Raw genomic sequence first — 21,084 nt, 5'->3', positions numbered from 1 at the left:
TGCCTCTCTTAGTTGGTGCTCTGTTCTATTAAAGATGGTTTTTAAATTTATTATCAGGTGAATATTGTTTTCATAAACATATAGGCATTAAGTTCATAGTACCACCACCTCAGGAAAAGAATTAAAGATCTGTCAACTGGATGATAGCTCATAAGGATAAATCTGAGCTTTCTATAGTGTGTGATTCACATATGGTCTATGCATAAAAGGGGGATTTTATGAAGACAGGGAGAAAAGATTACCCTCAACATTCCAAGTGATCTAGAATCAGAAGATATCAGGCATGCTGATACCTTTATCTTGAACATATAACTGCCATTATGTTAATAGTTACACTAGAGAATTGACAGCACAACTGAAAGCTCTAGAACACAAAAAAGCAAATTTACCCAGGAAGCATAAGGCACCAGGAAATAATCAAATTGAGGGCAGAAATCAATAAAACAGAAACTAGGAAAACAATACAATGAATCAATGTAACAAAGAGTTGGTTCTTTGAAAAAATCAACAAGATAGACACACCTTTATCCAAACTAACCAAATGACAGAGTGTTTACATGCACATTAACAGAATCAGAAATGAAAAAGGGGACCTATCCACAGACACTGAGGGAATCCAGAGAGTTCCAGGTCATACTTTGAGAATCTGTACTCCACAAACTTTGAAAATTTAACAGAAATGGACAATTTTCTGGATAGCTATCACTTGCCAGGACTCCACTATTCTTGGGCATATGATCATATTTTTATCACTTTTGTGTATTCTAGAAGAGACAGTTTCACACCCATCCCTACTGTTGTCCTAGAATTATACATTTCAACAAATAATCATAGTTGATTTTAATGGAGGGTGGAATTAAAAAATCTAATATCCAGTACAGTTGTTATTTTATTATCAAAAAGAAAGGAAAGAAGGATGATTTGAGAAGAAATAAATCAGTAGAGGGAGGGGGTGAAATAGTATCAAGAATACAGACTACGAGTTATGCCTGGAAAATTTGACATGTAAACCACAGATATGGAGTTGAGCATTGAAAATAACTTAAATACCTTGTGCTGGACAGCAAATTCCAACCCAGCGTGATGTATACAGTTGGATCATGTATGAAAAGAAACACCAAAAAAACCCAAAAGCGTGAAGAACACTGTGCTAACCAATATAGAGGTTCTTCCATAAATATAAAGATAATATGAGATACAACAATCCACTACTCAGTATATATCTAAAAGCCATGAAATCAGCATGAATGTACAGAACTCAGCATCTCCAATCTTATTTTTGAACTATTCACAATGGGACTGACAGAAATGGGACTGACAGAAATGTCAGTCAGTACACAGTACGGAGATGATTGTATGCATATATACGCAGTATATTATTATTCACTCAAGAAAATCAGAAATACTTTCATTTGCAAAAACATTAGTGGACTTGGAGGACATCTCTTAGGTGAAAGGAATCAGGAACATAATGATGCAATTTTCACAATGAATCTGAGTGGTCTCACAGCTGACAACAGCAGGAGAGTAGTCAACAAAGAATCGGGGAGAAGATGAGGGATTAGAGTAGACCTGAGTTGCAGTTAACAGGAATGGGTTCTGTGCTACTAGGACCCACCATGGTGAACATAATCAACAGCAATATATACATATGTCTATGTGCCTGAACCTTCCTTTAGATGGGATGAGATTTTCTTCACATTACAAATTTATGGTCTGAAGCTATTCTCCTATCTAAGTCTAAGTAGCTGGGACGCGCTCGTGACTAAAAGAGGTTTTGGAAGTAGTAATTATGAAATTTAAGTTGAGAAATATATTACGAATATCTTAAGAAGTTCTACCTACTATACACTCAAGCTAAAAACAAGTATCTCATAAATATGTATAAATATCATGTATCACTAAAAAGCAAAATGAATGTTTAAAAGAATATTTCTTTAAAATTATTTGTAGAATAGTAATATCTTACATGCTTACCATATTCTATTTATTTATTTATTTATTTTTTTTAATCATTTTTTATTTTAATTTTAAATAGCTTGTTTCACATGTCAATCCCAGTTCCCTCTCCCTCCCCTCCTCCCGCACTCCCCTTCCACCCTCCCTCCCACCCTATTGCCAAATCCCTCCACATAGGGGATGTCTAAAGTCTATCCTTTCACTCTTGGTAGGGTCAAGGCACTCCCCTAAGAGTCCAGGCTGAGAGAGCATCTCTCTTTGTGCCATAGGCACATGAAGACAGATTGTATACCAGGGATAGACACTGATCCACAGCTCAGAGCCCCATAGGTTGCCCAGGCCTTCTCACTGACACTCACATTTGGGGGGTCCAGATCAGTCCCATTCTGGCCTCCCCACTGTCGGTCTGGGGTCCAAGAGCACTCCCCTGTTCAGATCAGCTGTCTCTCCTGGTTTTGCCAGCCCATTCCTTGCCAATTTGCTCATCACTCCTCTCTCTCTGTCACTGGGTTCCTTGGGTTCAGTTCAGTGCTTAGTTGTGTGTTTGCCTCTGCTTCCATCAGTCCCAGGATGAAGGCTCCCGGATAGTTATAGACATCAAGTTCATTATCAGGAATGGGCATTCGAGGTGGTCCTTCCACTATTGCTTAGCTTGCCAATTGATGTTATACCTTTAGATCACTCGAGGTCACTCTGGTGCCTGATCTGTCTTCGATCCTATGATTCCCTCTTCCCCCTATTTTACCCCCACCCCCTCAACTTCCTGTTCCCCCATGACCAACTCCCTTCCTCTTTACCCCCTCTACTCTTCCCAGGTCCCACTACCCCCCTCGCCCTGTTCCCCATCCATTCAGAGGATCTTGTCTCCATCCTCTTCTCTTGGGTACTATGCATATATGCATATCTTTTAGGTTCTTTCCTGTTTCCCAGACTCTCTATCTGTGGAAGTGCAGACTGGCACTATCCTGATCCATATTTAAAATCCATATATGAGTGAGTACATACCATGTTTGTCTTTTTGCGACTGGGTTACCTCACTCAGGATGGTTTCTTCCAGTGCTATCCATTTCCCTGCGAATTTCAAGATTCCATTGTTTTTTTCTGCTGAGTAATACTCCATTGTGTAAATGTACCACATTTTCTCTATCCACTCTTCAGTTGAGGGGCATCTAGGTTGCTTCCAGGTTCTGGCTATTACAAACAATGCTGCTATGAACATAGTGGAGCAGATGCCCTTGTTGTATGAACCTGCCTCATTTGGATAAATGCCTAAGAGTGGAATTGCTGGGTCTAGTGGTAGATTAATTCCCATTTTCCTGAGGAATCTCCATACTGATTTCCAAAGAGGCTGTATGAGTCGGCATTCCCACCAGCAATGGAGGAGTGATCCTCTCTCTCCACATCCTCTCCAGCATAAATTGTCTTCGGTGTTTTTGATTCTAGCCATTCTGACAGGAGTAAGATGGTATCTCAGAGTTGTTTTGATTTGCATTTCCCTGATGGCTAAGGATGTTGAGCACTTTCTTAAGTGTCTCTTGGCCATTTTAGCCTCCTCTACTGAGAATTCTCTATTTAGCTCTGTACCCCACCTTTCAAGTGGATCCTTTGGTGTTTTGGAGACTTGTTTCTTGAGTTCTTTGTAAATTTTGGAGATTAGCCCTCTGTCAGATGTAGGGTTAGTGAATATCTTTTCCCATTCTGTGGCCTGCCTTTTTGTCTTTTTGATTGTGTCCTTTGCCTTACAAAAGCTTTTTAGTTTCAGAAGGTCCCATTTGTTAATTGTTGATCTCAGTGCCTGTGCCACTGGTGTTATGTTTAGGAAGTGGTCTCCTGTACCAACTCGTTGAAGAGTATCTCCCACTTTCTCTTCTAAAAGTTTCAGTGTGGCTGGATGTATGTTGAGATCTTTGATCCATTTGGACTTAAGTTTTGTACAAGGCGATAAACATGGATCTATCTGCAGTCTTCTGCATACCATTACCCAGTTATGCCAGCACCATTTGTTGAAGATGCTTTCTTTTTTCCACTGTACAGTTTTAGCTTCTTTGTCAAAAATCAGGTGTTCATAGGTGTGTGGGTTAAAATTAGGGCTTTCGATTCGGTTCCATTGGTCTACCTGCCTATTTTTGTGCCAATACCAAGCTGTTTTCAGGACTATAGCTCTATAATAGAGCTTGAAATCAGGTATGGTGATGCCTCCTGAAGTTCCTTTATTGTATAGGGATGTTTTGGCTATCCTGGGCCTTTTGTTTTTCCATATAAAGTTGATTAATGATCTTTCCAGGTCCTTGAAGAATTGTGATGGAATTTTGATAGGGATTGCATTGAATCTATAGACTGCTTTTGGCAAGATTGCCATTTTTATTATGTTGATCCTACCAATCCAAGAGCATGGGAGATCTTTCCATTTTCTGGTATCTTCTTTGATTTCTTTCTTCAAAGACACAAAGTTTTTGATATACAGGTCTTTCACTTCCTTGGTTAACATTATCCCCAGATATTTGATGCTGTTTTTGGCTATTGTAAAAGGTGATGTTTCTCTGATTTCTTTCTCAGTCACTTTATCATCTGTATATAATAGGGCCACTGATTTTTTTGAGTTTACCTTGTATCCTGCCACTTTGCTGAAGCTGTTTATCAGCTCTAGGAGTAACCTTGCGGAGTTTTTTGGGTCACTTATGTAAACTATCATATCATCTGCAAATAATGAAAGTTTGACTTCTTCTTTTCCTATTTGTATCCCCTTTATCTCCTTTTGTTGTCTTATTGCTGTAGCTAGAACTTCAAGTACAATATTGAAGAGATATGGAGAGAGTGGACAGCCTTGTCTTGTTCCTGATTTTAGAGGAATTGCTTTGAGTTTCTCTCCATTTAGTTTGATGTTAGCTGTTGGTTTACTGTATATTGCTTTTATTATGTTCAGGTACGTTCCTGTTATCCCTGATCTCTCTAGGACCTTTATCATGAAGGGGTGCTGGATTTTGTCAAAGGCTTTTTCAGCATCTAGTGAGATGATCATGTGGTTTTTCTTTCGCAGATTGTTAATATGGTGGATTACATTGATAGATTTTCTAATGTTGAACCATCCCTGCATTCCTGGAATGAAGCCTACTTGATCATGGTGGATGATTTTTCTGATGTGTTCTTGAATCCGGTTTGCAAGTATTTTATTGAGTATTTTTGCATCAATGTTCATGAGGGAAATTGGTCTATAGTTCTCTTTCTTAGTTGTGTCTTTGTGTGGCTTGGGTATCAAGGTAATTGTAGCCTCGTAGAAAGAGTTTGGCAGTGAGCCTCCTGCTTCTATAGTGTGGAATACTTTGACGAGTATTGGAATGAGCTCTTCTTTGAATTTCTGGTAGAATTCTGCACTGAAGCCATCTGGGCCTGGGCTTTTTTTGTTTGGGAGACTTTTGATGACTGCTTCTATTTCATTAGGGGTTATAGGTCTGTTTAGATTATTTATCTGTTCTTGATTTAGTTTTGGCAAGTGATATCTATCCAGGAAATTGTCCATTTCCTTTAAATTTTCAAATTTTGTGGAGTACAGATTTTCAAAGTATGCCCTGATGATTCTCTTGATTTCCTCAGAGTCCGTTGTTATGTCCCCTTTCTCATCCCTGATTTTGTTAATTAGCATGTTCTCTCTCTGTCTTTTGGTTAGTTTGGACAGAGGTTTGTCTATTTTGTTGATTTTCTCAAAGAACCAACTCTTTGTTTCATTGATTCTTCTCAATGTTTTCCTGGTTTCTACTTGATTGATTTCAGCCCTCAATTTGATTATTTCCTGGCGTCTGCTCCTCCTGGGGGAGTTTGCTTCTTTTTGTTCTAGAACATTCAGCTGTGCTATTAATTCTCTAGTATGACTGTTCTCCAGTTTTTTCATGTGGGCACTTAGTGCTATAAACTTTCCTCTCAGCACTGCTTTCAAAGTGTCCCATAAGTTTGTGTATGTTGTGTCTTCATTCTCATTGAAATCGAGGAAGTCTTTAATTTCTTTTTTTATTTGTTCCTTTACCCAGGGATGGTGCAATTGTGCATTGTTCAATCTCCATGAGTTTGTAGGGTTTCTGCGATTTGTGTTATTGTTGAATTCTAATGTTAATGCATGGTGGTCTGATAAGATGCAGGGGGTTATTCCAATTTTTTTGTATCTGTGGAGATTTGCTATGTTTCCTATTATGTGGTCAATTTTAGAGAAGGTTCCATGTGGTGCCGAGAAGAAGGTATATCCCTTTGTATTTGGGTGGAATGTTCTATAGATGTCTGTTAAACCCAGTTGGGTCATAACTTCTATTAATTCTTTTGTTTCTTTGTTAAGTTTCTGTCTGGAGGTCCTATCTAGCGGTGAGAGCGGAGTGTTGAAGTCTCCTACTATTAGTGTGTGAGATTTTATGTGCATTTTGAGCTTTAGTAATGTTTCTTTCACGAATGTAGGTGCCTTTGTATTTGGGGCGTAGATATTTAAAATCGAGACTTCGTCTTGATGTATTTTTCCTTTGATGAATATGAAGTGCCCTTCTTCATCTCTTTTGATTGATTTTAATTTGAAGTCTAATTTGTTAGATATTAGGATTGCTACGCCCGCTTGTTTCTTGGGGCCGTTTGATTGGAAGATCTTTTCCCAGCCCTTTACTCTGAGATAACGTCTGTCTTTGGTGTTGAGATGTGTTTCTTGTATGCAGCAGAAGGAAGGGTTCTGTCTTCGTATCCATTCTGCTAGTCTGTGTCTTTTTATAGGTAAGTTGAGGCCATTGACATTGAGGGATATTAATGACCATTGATTGGTGATCCTTGTTTGCGCTTGATTTATTGTTAGTGAAGTTATTTTGTGTAGTTTCTCCTCCCTTTTTCTTTTAGTGTTTTGTAAAGTATGATTCTATATTGCCTGTGTCTTTGTGAATGTAGTTATCTTCCTTGGCTCTAGGTTTTCCTTCTAGCATTTTCTGTAGAGCTGGATTCATGGATACGTATTGTTTAAATCTGGCTTTGTCATGGAATATTTTGTTTTCTCCATCTATGGTAATTGAGAGCTTTGCTGGATATAGTAGTCTGGGCTGGCATCCTTGTTCCCTTAGCGTTTGTAGGACATCTGACCAGGATCTTCTGGCTTTCATCGTTTCCATTGAGAAGTCAGGTGTAATTCGGATAGGTCTGCCTTTGTATGTTACTTGGCCTTTTTCTTTAGCTGCTCTTAATATTTTCTCTTTGCTCTGTAGGTTTGATGTTTTGATTATTATATGGCGAGGTGACTTCTTCTTCTGGTCAAGCCTATTTGGTGTTCTGTAAGATTCTTGTACTTTCATAGGCATATCTTTCTTTAGGTTAGGGAAGTTTTCTTCTATGATTTTGTTGAATATGTTTTCTGTACCTTTAAGTTGAAGTTCTTCACCTTCTTCTATACCTATTATTCTCAGGTTTGGCTTCTTCACGGTGTCCCATATTTCCTGGATATTTTGTGTTAAGGATTTGTTGGTTTTGAGATTTTCTTTGGTTGACGATGCTATGTCCTCTAATGAGTCTTCAACACCTGAGATTCTCTCTTCTATCTCTTGTATTCTATTGGTGATGCTTGCATCTGTGATTCCAGACCGTTTACCGAGCTTTTCTATTTCCAGCATCCCTTCATTCTGTGTTTTCTTTATCGTTTCTATTTCAGCTTTCAATCCTTCAACTGTTTGAGCTGTTTCCTTAATTTTCTTGGTTGTTTTTTCTTGGTGCTCTTTAGATTCTTTGAGAGATTTGTTTATTTCTTGAATTTTTCCCCCATTTCATGGATTTTTTTGTTTGTTTTTTCTTCTATTTCTTTAAGGGATTTCCTCGTTTCTTCCTTGAGGCTCTCCATCATCTTCATGAAATAATTTTTAAGGTCTGTCTCCTCTTCTTCATCTATGTAGTGCTTTTCAGGTCTTGCTGGTGTTGGATCCCTGGATTCTGGTGGGGTCGTGTTGGTGTTTCTATTGCTGAGTGATCTCTTATTCTGTCTTCTTCCCATCTCTTCTTCCAGTGGGTGCTGGTGGGGGCTTTCTGTCTCCACTGGTCTCCTTCTTTACTGCAGCTGAAGCTGAAGCTGGCCTCGCTGGGGTTGGGGTCTTGGAGGGGCTGATCTCTTTCCTGAAGCTGGGCTCGCTGGGTTGGGGTCTTGGAGGAGCTGATCTCTTTCCTGTGTGGGCGGCTCTTCTGGAAGCCAGGAGCGGCCCCGAAGATGGAGGGGGATGGGTGATGGGCGGGTGGTCCCAGCCAGAGACCCAATCTCACCTGAAGCTGGGCTCGCTGGGTTGGGGTCTTGGAGGAGCTGATCTCTTTCCTGTGTGGGCGGCTCTTCTGGAAGCCGGGAGCGGCCCCGAAGATGGAGGGGGATGGGTGATGGGCGGGTGGTCCCAGCCGGGGACCCAATCTCACCTGAAGCTGGGCTCGCTGGGTTGGGGTCTTGGAGGAGCTGATCTCTTTCCTGTGTGGGCGGCTCTTCTGGAAGCCAGGAGCGGCCCCGAAGATGGAGGGGGATGGGTGGTGGGCGGGTGGTCCCAGCCAGAGACCCAATCTCACCTGAAGCTGGACTCGCTGGGTTGGGGTCTTGGGGAGCTGATCTCTTTCCTGTGTGGGCGGCTCTTCTGGAAGCCGGGAGCGGCCCCGAAGATGGAGGGGGATGGGTGATGGGCGGGTGGTCCCAGCCGGGGACCCAATCTCACCTGAAGCTGGGCTCGCTGGGTTGGGGTCTTGGAGGAGCTGATCTCTTTCCTGTGTGGGCGGCTCTTCTGGAAGCCAGGAGCGGCCCCGAAGATGGAGGGGGATGGGTGATGGGCGGGTGGTCCCAGCCAGAGACCCAATCTCACCTGAAGCTGGACTCGCTGGGTTGGGGTCTTGGGGAGCTGATCTCTTTCCTGTGTGGGCGGCTCTTCTGGAAGCCGGGAGCGGCCCCGAAGATGGAGGGGGATGGGTGATGGGCGGGTGGTCCCAGCCGGGGACCCAATCTCACCTGAAGCTGGGCTTGCTGGGTTGGGGTCTTGGGGAGCTGATCTCTTTCCTGTGTGGGCGGCTCTTCTGGAAGCCAGGAGCGGCCCCGAAGATGGAGGGGATGGGTGATGGGCGGGTGGTCCCAGCCAGAGACCCAATCTCACCTGAAGCTGGACTCGCTGGGTTGGGGTCTTGGGGAGCTGATCTCTTTCCTGTGTGGGCGGCTCTTCTGGAAGCCAGGAGCGGCCCCGAAGATGGAGGGGGATGGGTGATGGGCGGGTGGTCCCAGCCGGGGACCCAATCTCACCTGAAGCTGGGCTCGCTGGGTTGGGGTCTTGGAGGAGCTGATCTCTTTCCTGTGTGGGCGGCTCTTCTGGAAGCCGGGAGCAGCCCCGAAGATGGAGGGGGATGGGTGGTGGGCGGGTGGTCCCAGCCGGGGACCCAATCTCACCTCCATATTCTATTTATATATCTTCTTTTTTGTTCAAAAATATTTTTCATTTTACATACAAACCCCAAATGTCTCTTCCTCCCCTTCTCCAGACCCCTCCGCCTCCCTCCCTTCTCACCTATCCTACAATTTCACTTCTCTCCTTATACTCGTAATTCTTAAATGTGTTAAGTAGCCTACTGTCATCTTCTCTTGGCTGAAATAGAAGAGAAAAACCAGACATACTGAGACATACACAAGGAACCATAAGAAAGAAAGGCAAACTAAAATAGAAATATATCCTTACTGAGACCATATACTTTCTTTGAAACTTCCTTAATATCTTTCCTTATTGCAAACATCACTATAAAGAATGTGTCATTTATTTTTCCACAAACATTATTATTCTGTCAAAATAAGGATGGATGAGATTTACTGCTTCACAAAAATCTGGAATATATTTTCTGAGAGAGAGCGAGAGAGAGAGAGAGAGAGAGAGAGAGAGAGAGAGAGAGAGAGATAGAGAGTGAATAACATACTCTAACTAGACCTACATCTACATACATTATCACACAAATTCATGTCTGTAAAATATAAAATATGTGGGCATTCCATAATGTATTATTTTCACTTTACCCCAGGAAATTCTATTTCTATACAAAAAGTACCACTAAGGACATATATGCCAAGAGAAAGAAACAAAAAGTAAGTACAAATAGGAAATTAAATTTTTCTTGTTTGTAGCACTTTGCTCTTGAAAGACTTTATCAAATATTGGTGGTTATCATATAACCATTCTTCTCTTTCACTGCTTCATGCTGTCTCATTTTAAAATAGCTTACAGTCTCTTACCCTTCACTGTAAATCCTTCCTTTATTCTAGGTGACTAAAGCCTTCTCAGGGACATTCTATACAAAACATCTAGTGTCTAATTCTGCCAAGTGTTATCTCTACCGTCCTTTGTAGATTATGGGAAGGTGCTTCATACTGTAACAAACTTCTTAAGCTACAAGCTGAATTGTGAATGCTGAACATGTGCTGAGCCAACAACAGTGAAGAATAATAGCTCTCTGGAATGATAGGATAACATAGATATAATATGTTTAATTTGCCATACTAACTTGACTGAACTGCTAGATGCTCCTATACCTAATATAATGGTGAGTACTAACGGTCAACTTGACAGAATCTTGAATCACTTGGGAGATGGGTTTAGGGGAATGCCTGGGGACAATTATCTTTAGTTTTCGTTTGTATTTCCTGTAGCTTTGACTTCCCCACCAATATAGAGTGTACCCTGGAACGGCGAATAAATATAAATCTCCCCTTCTTAATTAACTGTATTACAGCAACATGGAGAGAAACTAAGACATCTGTAAACTTTTTCTTTCTTTGTATGTCTGTGAGGGTATTTGAACTCCATAAAATGTATAAATCAAATGACCCTCACTGATGCAGACGAGCAGCATCTAACCCAAACCCTAACTGGAGTATAGAGGTGGAAGGTGGAAGCTGTCCTTCTTGTTGCGCTGAGGTATCTACCTCTGCTACCCATAGGCAGCAGTGCTTCTGCTCTCAGTCTCGCAGACCCTAACTAGGATTTACATGTCTGCCTCTCATGACCCTGCAGACAGTGACTAGAAAGACACTGCAGATTTTCCAGGGTCTCTAATTTGCACACACATAAAGCCCTCAATCACAAAGTCTGTCCCTGGTCACTTATGTTTTGGGGTTTTTCTATTTATATCTCAATAGTTCTATGGAGAATCTCAAAGATAAATATAAGTGAGTTATCTTACTGTTATCCTTCAGATAAGTGAGTGCATTCCTTGTTGAACCTAATGGGCCTATTACTCCCAAACTTGAATATGGCATCATACATCTTACAACATATAAATACTGTCCACACAAGTTACCAAATTCATCCTGATCCCTCTACTTACATCTTCTGTAGCTTCTTTCTATATTAGGATACGCACATGTACAATTTAAAATCTCATTTATCAAGTGCTTCATTTTAAAAAAAGAATTAATGATTTTTTCACTTATCATTCCTAGATATAACTTTTTTCTGTCTACTGGATTTATTTATTTATTTATTTATTTATTATTTTCATTAATTGGAATACAGGATTTAGAGATCTTCAGGTAGTGTTTTGGAAATAACTTTTATAGAATATTATTTGTTTTATTAAACTTCAAAGTTAGTTTAAAAATATATTGAAGTGTTTAATTACTTCCTTCATTTCTCAAGACATCTTATATAGTTGGACAAGACTACACTGTGTAGACTAGGATAGATTCAAACGTACAATCCTCTTCCTAAGCATGATGAATTATTTTTCTCCACAAGTACCACCATACTTAGCCCTCATTATCTTCTTGTTCCAAATATTGAAGACTATCCTGAAATCAGTCTGATTTTACTTCTCTTTTGGTTAATTATATCTTCACTTTGCCAAATTTTATTAATTCTCCCTTTACTTAAAAATGTATCACAATGTTTTGAAATGTGTAGTTCTTTTCCTTCCTTTCTTTTTATGTGACTAATGTTCAACAAACCATTCTTGTATGAGGACTGTATTTCCATTTCCTTGTCAGAAAAATTCACTTGAAAGGTCTTGAAAGTGCATATGTGATCATCATATTCTGTTCACCTATTATCTTAACTATTTTAAGTATGGAAAAGTGATGACTTTATTAAATTGTAGTAATCAATTAAGAGAAAGTTCAATGATAGCTAATATATAGTTTGTTCAGGTTTGAAAAATATGTATCAATTTTTCTAGCACCCTAATTAAAATAAAAGCAGAAAATTTGCTTAAAATTGAAATTTTCTGGCATGTACCTTTAACATTTATTGTTACTCTTTTATTTTAGCAGTTGTTCATTTAACAACACAGGTAGTCACAGTTCTGACTACTACCACTGAAGAAATGACTGACCTTTCTAATGCAATATATTGTGCCATGTACCATGAGTCATAGGAAGTATATGCCTCTGGGCCTGACCTCTTTGATTAATCATGGTGACTTGAAATTATTCTATACTTTTCATTAATTGAAGCGGGCTATATTTCATTGCTGAATGGATACAACAGTATACATTCATAGCTTGTTGGATATTTTTACATGACTTTGAACATTACAGCTATATAATATCAAGTCTGAAATTTATATTGAATCCTGTGTGTTGACACATTTTTCCATTTTTATGGTATTACTATGGAGAAGAATTTATTGTATAATTATACCTGGTTATAATTTCATTGAAAATACTGCTAAACTGATTGCCAAAATATTCACACAAACTACTAGTAGCTCATTCATTATTGGACATCAGTTCATATGCCTAAGGTATATATACATCCAACCTTTTGTCACTTGTGTATTCAATTTCCTTAATTTTGGACTTTTTGAAATAGAGTTCTTCACAGATTATGCAAATATGTATAGGGTTTTTTTTGTTTTGTTTGATCCTGAGAATTAAATTCGGGGTGTCACACATGCTGTCAAATATTATATATCCCTGGTGCAGCGATAATGGTTTGATATCCTTCAGTGAACATACGTTGCTTCTGCTTTACCTATCACAACATCTAACATCAACTACTTGGATTTCTGTAAATTATTTCATAGTTTCAATTGGTAAATTTAGGTCTAGGTCCTATCAAAACTTGGTTTGTCTCTATTGCATAAAGAGTTCATGTTTCCTTTTTATTTCATATGAATTTTTCAACAGTTTTATCACCACAAACTATTAAGATGGAATAATTTGCCCATTGTATTGCTTTGGTTCTATTCCACCAGTGGTCTAAAATATGTTTATTGGCACAGCTTTTTGCAGGTATTGAAATGGGATTAATGTAAGTTATCACTATTGTTCTTTATTTCAGGTGTTATGCACTCATCTCTGTAATACATTTTTTGGAGTTTCTTTACTGGTACCTGTTTTAATTTGTGTGAGTATGATTCCCCTTCCATTCATGTGGATGAGCCTGTGCAAATATTTCCGTATTTGTGTTGTGGTCAGATAATAATCCCTGGTGTCATTCATCAGATGTCATCTACCTTTTATGGAAATACGGTCTCTTGCTAGCCTGCAACGTGCCAAACTAGGCTGGAAGGCCGACAGGCCCTTGAGATCCTCCTGTAGCTGTTTCTCCAGAACAGGGATTATAAGAGTGAATCTCAAACCAGGCTCTTTTTATGTGATTCCTGGGTATCTAACTTGGAATGTCGTGTTTGCTAAGAATATAATTCACTGACTAGATGTGGTGATTTGAATGCAAAAACTCCCCAAGGCTTGAGAACTTGAATACATAGTCTCTAAATGGTGGCTCTGTTTAGGGAGGATTAACATGTGTGAGTGACCTTGCTGTAAGAAGAAAGTCACTGGGGGCAGGCTTTGAGGACATAACCTTGCCCCACTTCTAGTGATCTCTCAGCATTTTGCTCCTGCCTGATGCTTGCTGTTATCCTCTTCGCCTTCCACTCCTTGTGATAGACTCTTACACCTCTGGAATTGTAGGCCTAGAATAAATTTCTTCCCTTCATTAGCTCCTTTTGCTGGTGGTGCTTTATCATAGCACTTGAAATCAAAGCAGAATACCCTGCCATATCCCTGGAGCCTACGTTTACTATTTTAATGCCTTATAAACATATAACAAAGACTTTTACTTTCTCCTTTCTAAACATTATGAATTTATTTTTCTTCGTTTTCATTAACTTTCATCTGTAGTAGAATGTTACTAAATGTCATAATAAAAAAATTCCCAGCTTCTATGCATTAAAATGAAGATGTAAATATCATAATTAACCACACTGTAAGCTGTAAATTGTCATGGTAGATTTTATAAAATAACCTAATAAGCCTCAGTTTTATACTGAGCCTTCATCATGATAAAGTATTAGCTTATTTAAATACAATATACTATGTACAATGAGAATAGCATATCATTTTTATTAATATGTTTAATTATATCTCCTAAATTTGACTCATTCTTACTGGGAGCTGAGGAATAGGGAGTTTGAAGCTATAGTATGCCATGCTTGCACAGTGTTCAAAATAATATTAGAAAAATCTCACCTGATATAGTTATTGAATTACATGATGGGCAATAATGCAAGATTCTTAAAAATAAATACTTGATAATAAGTCACAATTAATTAAAAGTATGTGCTCTGCTATATTACAAGAGACATAGATTCCATAGTGTTTTCTGTCTACCCAGTCCAGCAGAAATATTGAAGATCCAACTGAGTGAGCAAAAATTAAAGAGTGATAAGAAAAATGCCTGATACCCTGCTCTGGCTTCTTTATAAACATATGGATATCCATGGTTATACACATGTGCATACAAACAGACAAACATATAGTACATGCACTCACTGTAACACAGATTGTATTTTCTTACTTAACTTACTTACTTAAAAGTTCTTGAATACAGTGATAGTATATTGCCTATCTGTGTAATTTTTGCATTTAAATATCTAGTATTTTAATATCTTGTGCCAGGGTCTAACTGGATTTGTTCACATGGTACTCTTCTACACTACACTCTGAACTCTACAATATAGCCTCAGTCCCTCATCTAGTGCCCTGTCCTACAGAAGTTGTTACTAGGGGTAGGATATTTCTGGGGCAAAGCAGACCATTCTGCTTTGGGTGTGGAAATATGAAAGATTGAGAATTTTGGACTTCGACAATAGTTTAATAGAGTAAATGGTGTTTATTGGGTTGTCCTAGTAGGAGTTTAGAAGTCAATAATTTTGAGAGAAACATGGATTATGGATGTCCTGATGAAATGAATTACGATGGTAACAATATTAGCAGCTAGGCTAGACATCAGTCTTGTGACATTTCAGCAAATAATGGAACTGCTTTTAGCCCATTCCCTAATGATGTCTCTGGTGCAAATTTTAAAAATAATGAACTGGTATTTTTTTGTGGAGGATACTTCAAGACAACCTGATAATAACTATGATATGTGGTTATCATTTACCATTCTCTGCAGGTCTACAACAAAAAAGACCAAGGATTTCACAAAGAAATACAAAATGTGCAATTTGGCATGAAAAGAGGCATTTAGATGTTAAAGTCAAGACTAGTGCTGAATGAGATGAGAAAGAAATTATAAAGGCCAAATTTGAAATGGGATAATGGACAGGGTACCCCTGGAGCAAGAATCCATCCAGCTAAGCTTCCAACTTGGAAAAACAAAGTGACTAATGAATTTCCTTCTCATAAAGAATGATAACCAAGGGAATCCTAGGCAAATATAGTTCGGGAAACAAGGCTTCATCTCAAGTGGTAGCAAAACTTGGTGCTTCAGTCCCATGCAGGTCTTCTTGCATGATGGCTAACTGTTCTAACTCTTAAACTGTAAGCTCTAAATGAACTCATTCTTCCAGAAATTTGCTTGATTGTGGTGTTTTATCACAACACTAGAAAAGTAACAAAATAATACTTCAACAAAAATGTGCATATATGCCTATAGTTATATTTGAAATCTGTTTTGTATTATTTATGGAGATACTGACAAAGATCTCTTCCCTCATTTGTCTTGTTCTTCAACTGCACAACTCAAGGGAGGTAAACACTAATTGAGCTCCATATGTAGCTTAACAATCCTTCCTAAAACTTAAGTGTGCACTTCCAACATACTTTGCCTACTAGGACTACTCCTTTAGTACCAGAAGTTTTACTGAAATACATATGCAAAACACTATCTAGAAAACTTGAAAAATCAACATAGATAGAACCCTCCTTTCTGTACAATTGATTCTCCCGTTGACCAATAAATGGTAAGACTTTGTTCCAATATATGAAGATTAACTGACATTTTTTACCCATTTCTAGGTTTTTAACCTTATACACAGAAATAAATTTTGGGATTCTCCATAATAAATGGTGAGCAATGTGTACAGTTTTCAGAACTCATAAAAATTACGTATTAACATACCCTAAAGAGTGGACATCATTGAAGATGCTGCTTAGTTATTGTAGACTTACATTACACTCCTCTTGGCGATTTGAAAAGTTACTACCATATTCACCAGCCTCAGGAAATTTTATATACATTCTGTGGGGATGCGACTTTTCCTTCTTTATATAGTTTCATTAATCTTTCTGCAAGTTATCACTTTCAAACTGAATCCTCTGAATATTAAGAAAAAATACTTCAACTTTCTGCTTCCTAATGAAGGTGTAACATATTCTGAGAGCAAAACTTTCATCATCATGTATCTCATACAGTGTGATGTACCTGTTTCAAGGATATAATTCTACTTTCCCATTTTCATATAAGTTTCAAGCTAATAAAAAATTCTACAAAATTTTTTCAATCTATTATTAATTCTAATTTGTCTGACTAACATGTTGGTTATTTGCAGCAAGCAATTCCAGTGTCATAATATTATGCCACTATTTCATGATCCAGAACTTCAACACAGAAAGTTACTTTCTGCAGCAAGAATTCTAATTGGTCTTAATAACAACAAAAACTCAGAGACAGATAGTGGGGTTAAAGCTGGAGATCAGAGAAGCTAAGCAGTGAAGCACTAGAGAGTTCTTTCCTCTACTGCATTTCCAGACTGTATTTGTCTTCACCAAATTTCAGACTACCATCTCCTTAAACTGCAAGCTGCTTTATATTCTTCTCTCTGCCCAGCCATATCACTACTATCTCCACCTCCCTAGTGCTGGGGTTAAAGTTATGGGATCCCAAGTGCTGGAATCACCTTTGTGTGAGTTCTGTTTCTGTTTTAGACAGATTCAATCTCATGCAGTCCTGGGTGGCCTTGAAATAACAGAGATCCCTCTGCTTCTGTCTCCTGAGTCCTGGTGTTAAAGGTATGTGCCACCACTCCCTGGCCTCTAGCTCTGCACTCTGATCTTCAGGCAAGCTTTATTTGTTAAAACAGAAACAAAATATCACTTCAACTTTCTCTCTGGAAAAATTAACAGTATCTTGCTTGTTCTGAATAATTAGAGAGATTTCATTCTCATTATTTCACACATCTTAATGTGTCACTGTGGTATCTATTTTTGCAGAAACTTCCCCCCTCCCAAATTCATATGCATGTTATCTAAAGAAACTTATTCTCTATGTTAGAATTCCTTCATAGCTCATAGTTGCAGTGAGTTCTTTTAATTGATATGCTTATAAAACTCAAATATCACTTCACCAATTTTCAAGTAATATGTCCCAAATACATTTTATATATCATATATTTTCCGGTAGATAATGCATTTTTCTTTTACCTAGAAAGTTATATTATGTAAGGTATAAGACTTCTTAACTTAAAATTTCTTCCTCTATCTCTGTACTCATTTCCTTCTCAATTTTGTGTTTCTTTCTGTCTTTGCCAAAGCACTGACAACCTTTATTTTTGAAGTTTTGATTTGTCTGTGGAACATTTTCCAGTGGAAAAGGGGGTTTAGAAATAATAGTGGACAAAATACCACCTAATCTATAAATACTTAATTCCTGGAGTTACATTTCAAATAACATATGTAAATAGATGAAACTGGATCAAGTAAGCTAAATAAAATAATCAGCAAAAACAGTAATCAGTGAAATCCAAGGTAGTGCAGTTTCAGCTTTGATTAAAAGAATGTTATTAGACTATGGGCATGACAAGTAGGAACATACATGAAAATAACTTTGGGGCCAACACTTAAAGTAAAGGAAGCAAAACTTCTTAAATGTAATTGAGAAATTCTCGGATTTGCTACACATAAAAAAGAAACACCACAGCAAAAAGAAAAGCAGATATAGAACAATGAATATCACTTAATCACCTATTTTTATTGTCATGCTTATTGGGTTAATAATTATATTGATATGTAGACAAGAACACCTCTGTGTGTACTATTAGTAGTTTTCAGATAAGAGTAGATAGTGATGACCCCCTTTTAGTGGGTGGATTCAATACATGAGGTCATTATTGGAATACAGCTGGTGGCATGTGGGTATTAGGGCTTAATTTGAGGAAGTTGTTAATTTGAGGAAGTTGTCGTCAAGGCTTGAGAACTATATCTTGCCTGGTTCCTTTCTGCATTCCATTTTCTGTATTTCCTGGTCACTATGATGTGAACTTTTTCTGCCCTAAACTGCTATCCCAACAACAGATCAATCTTCTATAACAAGATTCAAAATGAATCTTTTGTCATTTTGAATCCGGATTTCAGAAGATCCGATCTTAGTTTCCTTGTGTTTCTGGTCACAGTATTTCAAAACTCTTATTAGAGTTTATTATTGTTCTTCCAGTTGCTATGTACTCAGAGCTTCGGTTAAACAGATTATTTGAACTAAATATACCAAGGGCATGAGTGGCAATGAACCTAAAATATGGCAATAAGTGGCTGAGAACAGAATGACACTAGAACAATCTAACTTATTAGTTAGAGTCAAGAGATTTTACTCTTGACAGCAAATAAACAGCAGACTATAAACATTTTCTTAGGTCGTATGATCTAAGTCAACTCTTATACTATCATTTTCAGAAGCAAGTCTGTCCTAGGAATCCAAATGCATATGCCCTGGTCGGTATTTAGTAATAATTCATAATTATTTTAAAAACTTGACTGATTTTTGACAATGCTGGTGTCTTTTGCATTTGAAGAAAAAAGTAGCATTTATTGTGATAGTCAAAGAAATAATTCTTCACTTTAAGATTTAATTAAAAACTGTAAACTTGAATAAACTTATCTTCAGTTCAGCTATCTTTAAAAATGAGATTTAAGTATTTCTTCTATGTTCTGATGAACTCTGTTCTTCAGATGAGAGATATCTTCAATGCATAACGTGGTGTTTTACCCATTAGTAAACTATAGCAGTTTTGGGTCAAATATTCCTTCTTAAATATAAAGCTTTATTTTTTTCATTTAAAATCTATGTTCTTGATGACCTTCTTCTTCTTAGTGTGAAGCTTCTGTTAATTAAAATATTCATGATATGTGGTTTTAATAACTGCAATTAAAGTATAAAGAGTAATTAAAATATGGATAGAAAATTAAGATGGGGAATAAAAATTTTTTAAAGGGATGATAACATCCAAATCACTCAAGGGTCCATAGAGTGGAGGTCAGCAACAATTAATTAATGCTTACAGTAGCAATTGTTTTATATTATCAAGATGCCTGTAGGAGCATATTGCAACCCAGACCATAGACTACCTTCAGTCTTGGCCCAGAACAATGTTCTGGCAAATTTATCGTTCAAATTTGTGTGAGAAAAAAGAGTAAAAACAGCTCATAATTGAAAATATATTCTTTTTCTCCTCCAGTGTACATTGATTTCAGTTTCCTCTTCCTCTATTACTCCCAGTTACTCCCTTCCTCCCTTACCATATAGATATACTCCTTTCCTATGTCGTATTAGAAAACAATTGGTTTCTAAGAGGTAACAACAAAAGGTAACAAAATAAAATATAATATGATCAAACAGAAACCATCACATTGAAGTTGGACAAGCAACCCAACAGAAGGAAAAGAGCACAACAGAAGGTACAACATCAGGCACACATTTCTTCACACATTCACAAGTCCCATAGAAATTCTAAACTGAAAGTTATAATATATGCACAGATTTACTGGTACAGACCCATGTAGATCCTGTGATTTCTACTTCAGTCTCTCTGAGTTTATATGGGCATTTCTCAGTTGTTTTAGGAAGTGTTGCACTTCTGGAATCTTCCATAACTTCTAGATCCTACACTCTTTCCATCTCTTGCAACATTTTACAGTTCTTTTGTACTCAGGTCCTTCCTAATATAATGCTACTGAAAGGTTTATTTTAACAAGAATATAAGAAAGTATAACCTTTAATAACCACTACTTTTGTAAGTCCTTTCTGCATCCTTGAATGGTTTCTTATGAAGTGTTCATGCATCAAAATGCTTTGGAGAAAATTTTAAAAATACACATTCACACACACACACACACTCACACACACACACACACACAAATGTCCAAAGACAATAATCTAGCTCTACATTAATCTTCTAGTTTTTCATACTTGCCCTGAATTTGTATAGAACTGGCTTCATGATATGACTGTAACAATCAGAGTGAAAGAGAATATGGGCTTTGAGTGAATCTGAAATGTTTTTGGTTAATTTTAATCTTTTAGTTAATTTAATGGTAGTTGTCTTATTAACAGAATTTCCTGCAGAGCTCATAGAGCTCATTCCAGCTTTAGTTTATCTCATGCAAAAAGGAGTACAAAGTGTATAGTGAAAGGAGAACCAAGGTAGAAACACAGTGCTCCATAGGACCTAAGGAAAAGGATCAGTGAAGGATTCAGTGTCTTGAAGATACTGGTCAAATCAAAGGGAATCCTTCCATTGTCTAGAGACTACCTAATTATTCAATAGGGCAAAAGAATTCATATTATCTTTTAAAACTATAAAAACGCCCCAAATCAACTAGAGCAAAGATGTGTGATGGGACATATTTAACAAGTTGCAGTTATTAATAAAATGCAAGTTTCTATCAGATAACCTTATAAAAACCGAGTTACTTTGTGGATATACAAATAGTTATGAAATAAAATAATTTCTAAATGCTCAACCCTTAATGTTAAAATGTATATTTTAAGGAATGTAAATCAATGCATATAAAAATGTGAGCAAACTAAAAATAGTAGTGAAAACAACAGAGAAACCCAAGAAAGTTTGGAGTTCACAGTTAGGACTTAAAGAAATTAATGGTAGGTATGGCAAACCTATAGCAAC

The sequence above is a fragment of the Mesocricetus auratus genome, unplaced genomic scaffold, assembly GCF_017639785.1.
Source record: "Mesocricetus auratus isolate SY011 unplaced genomic scaffold, BCM_Maur_2.0 Super-Scaffold_100015, whole genome shotgun sequence".
NCBI classification, from domain to species: Eukaryota; Metazoa; Chordata; class Mammalia; order Rodentia; family Cricetidae; genus Mesocricetus; species Mesocricetus auratus.
Note: the sequence above shows the minus strand (reverse complement) of the source record.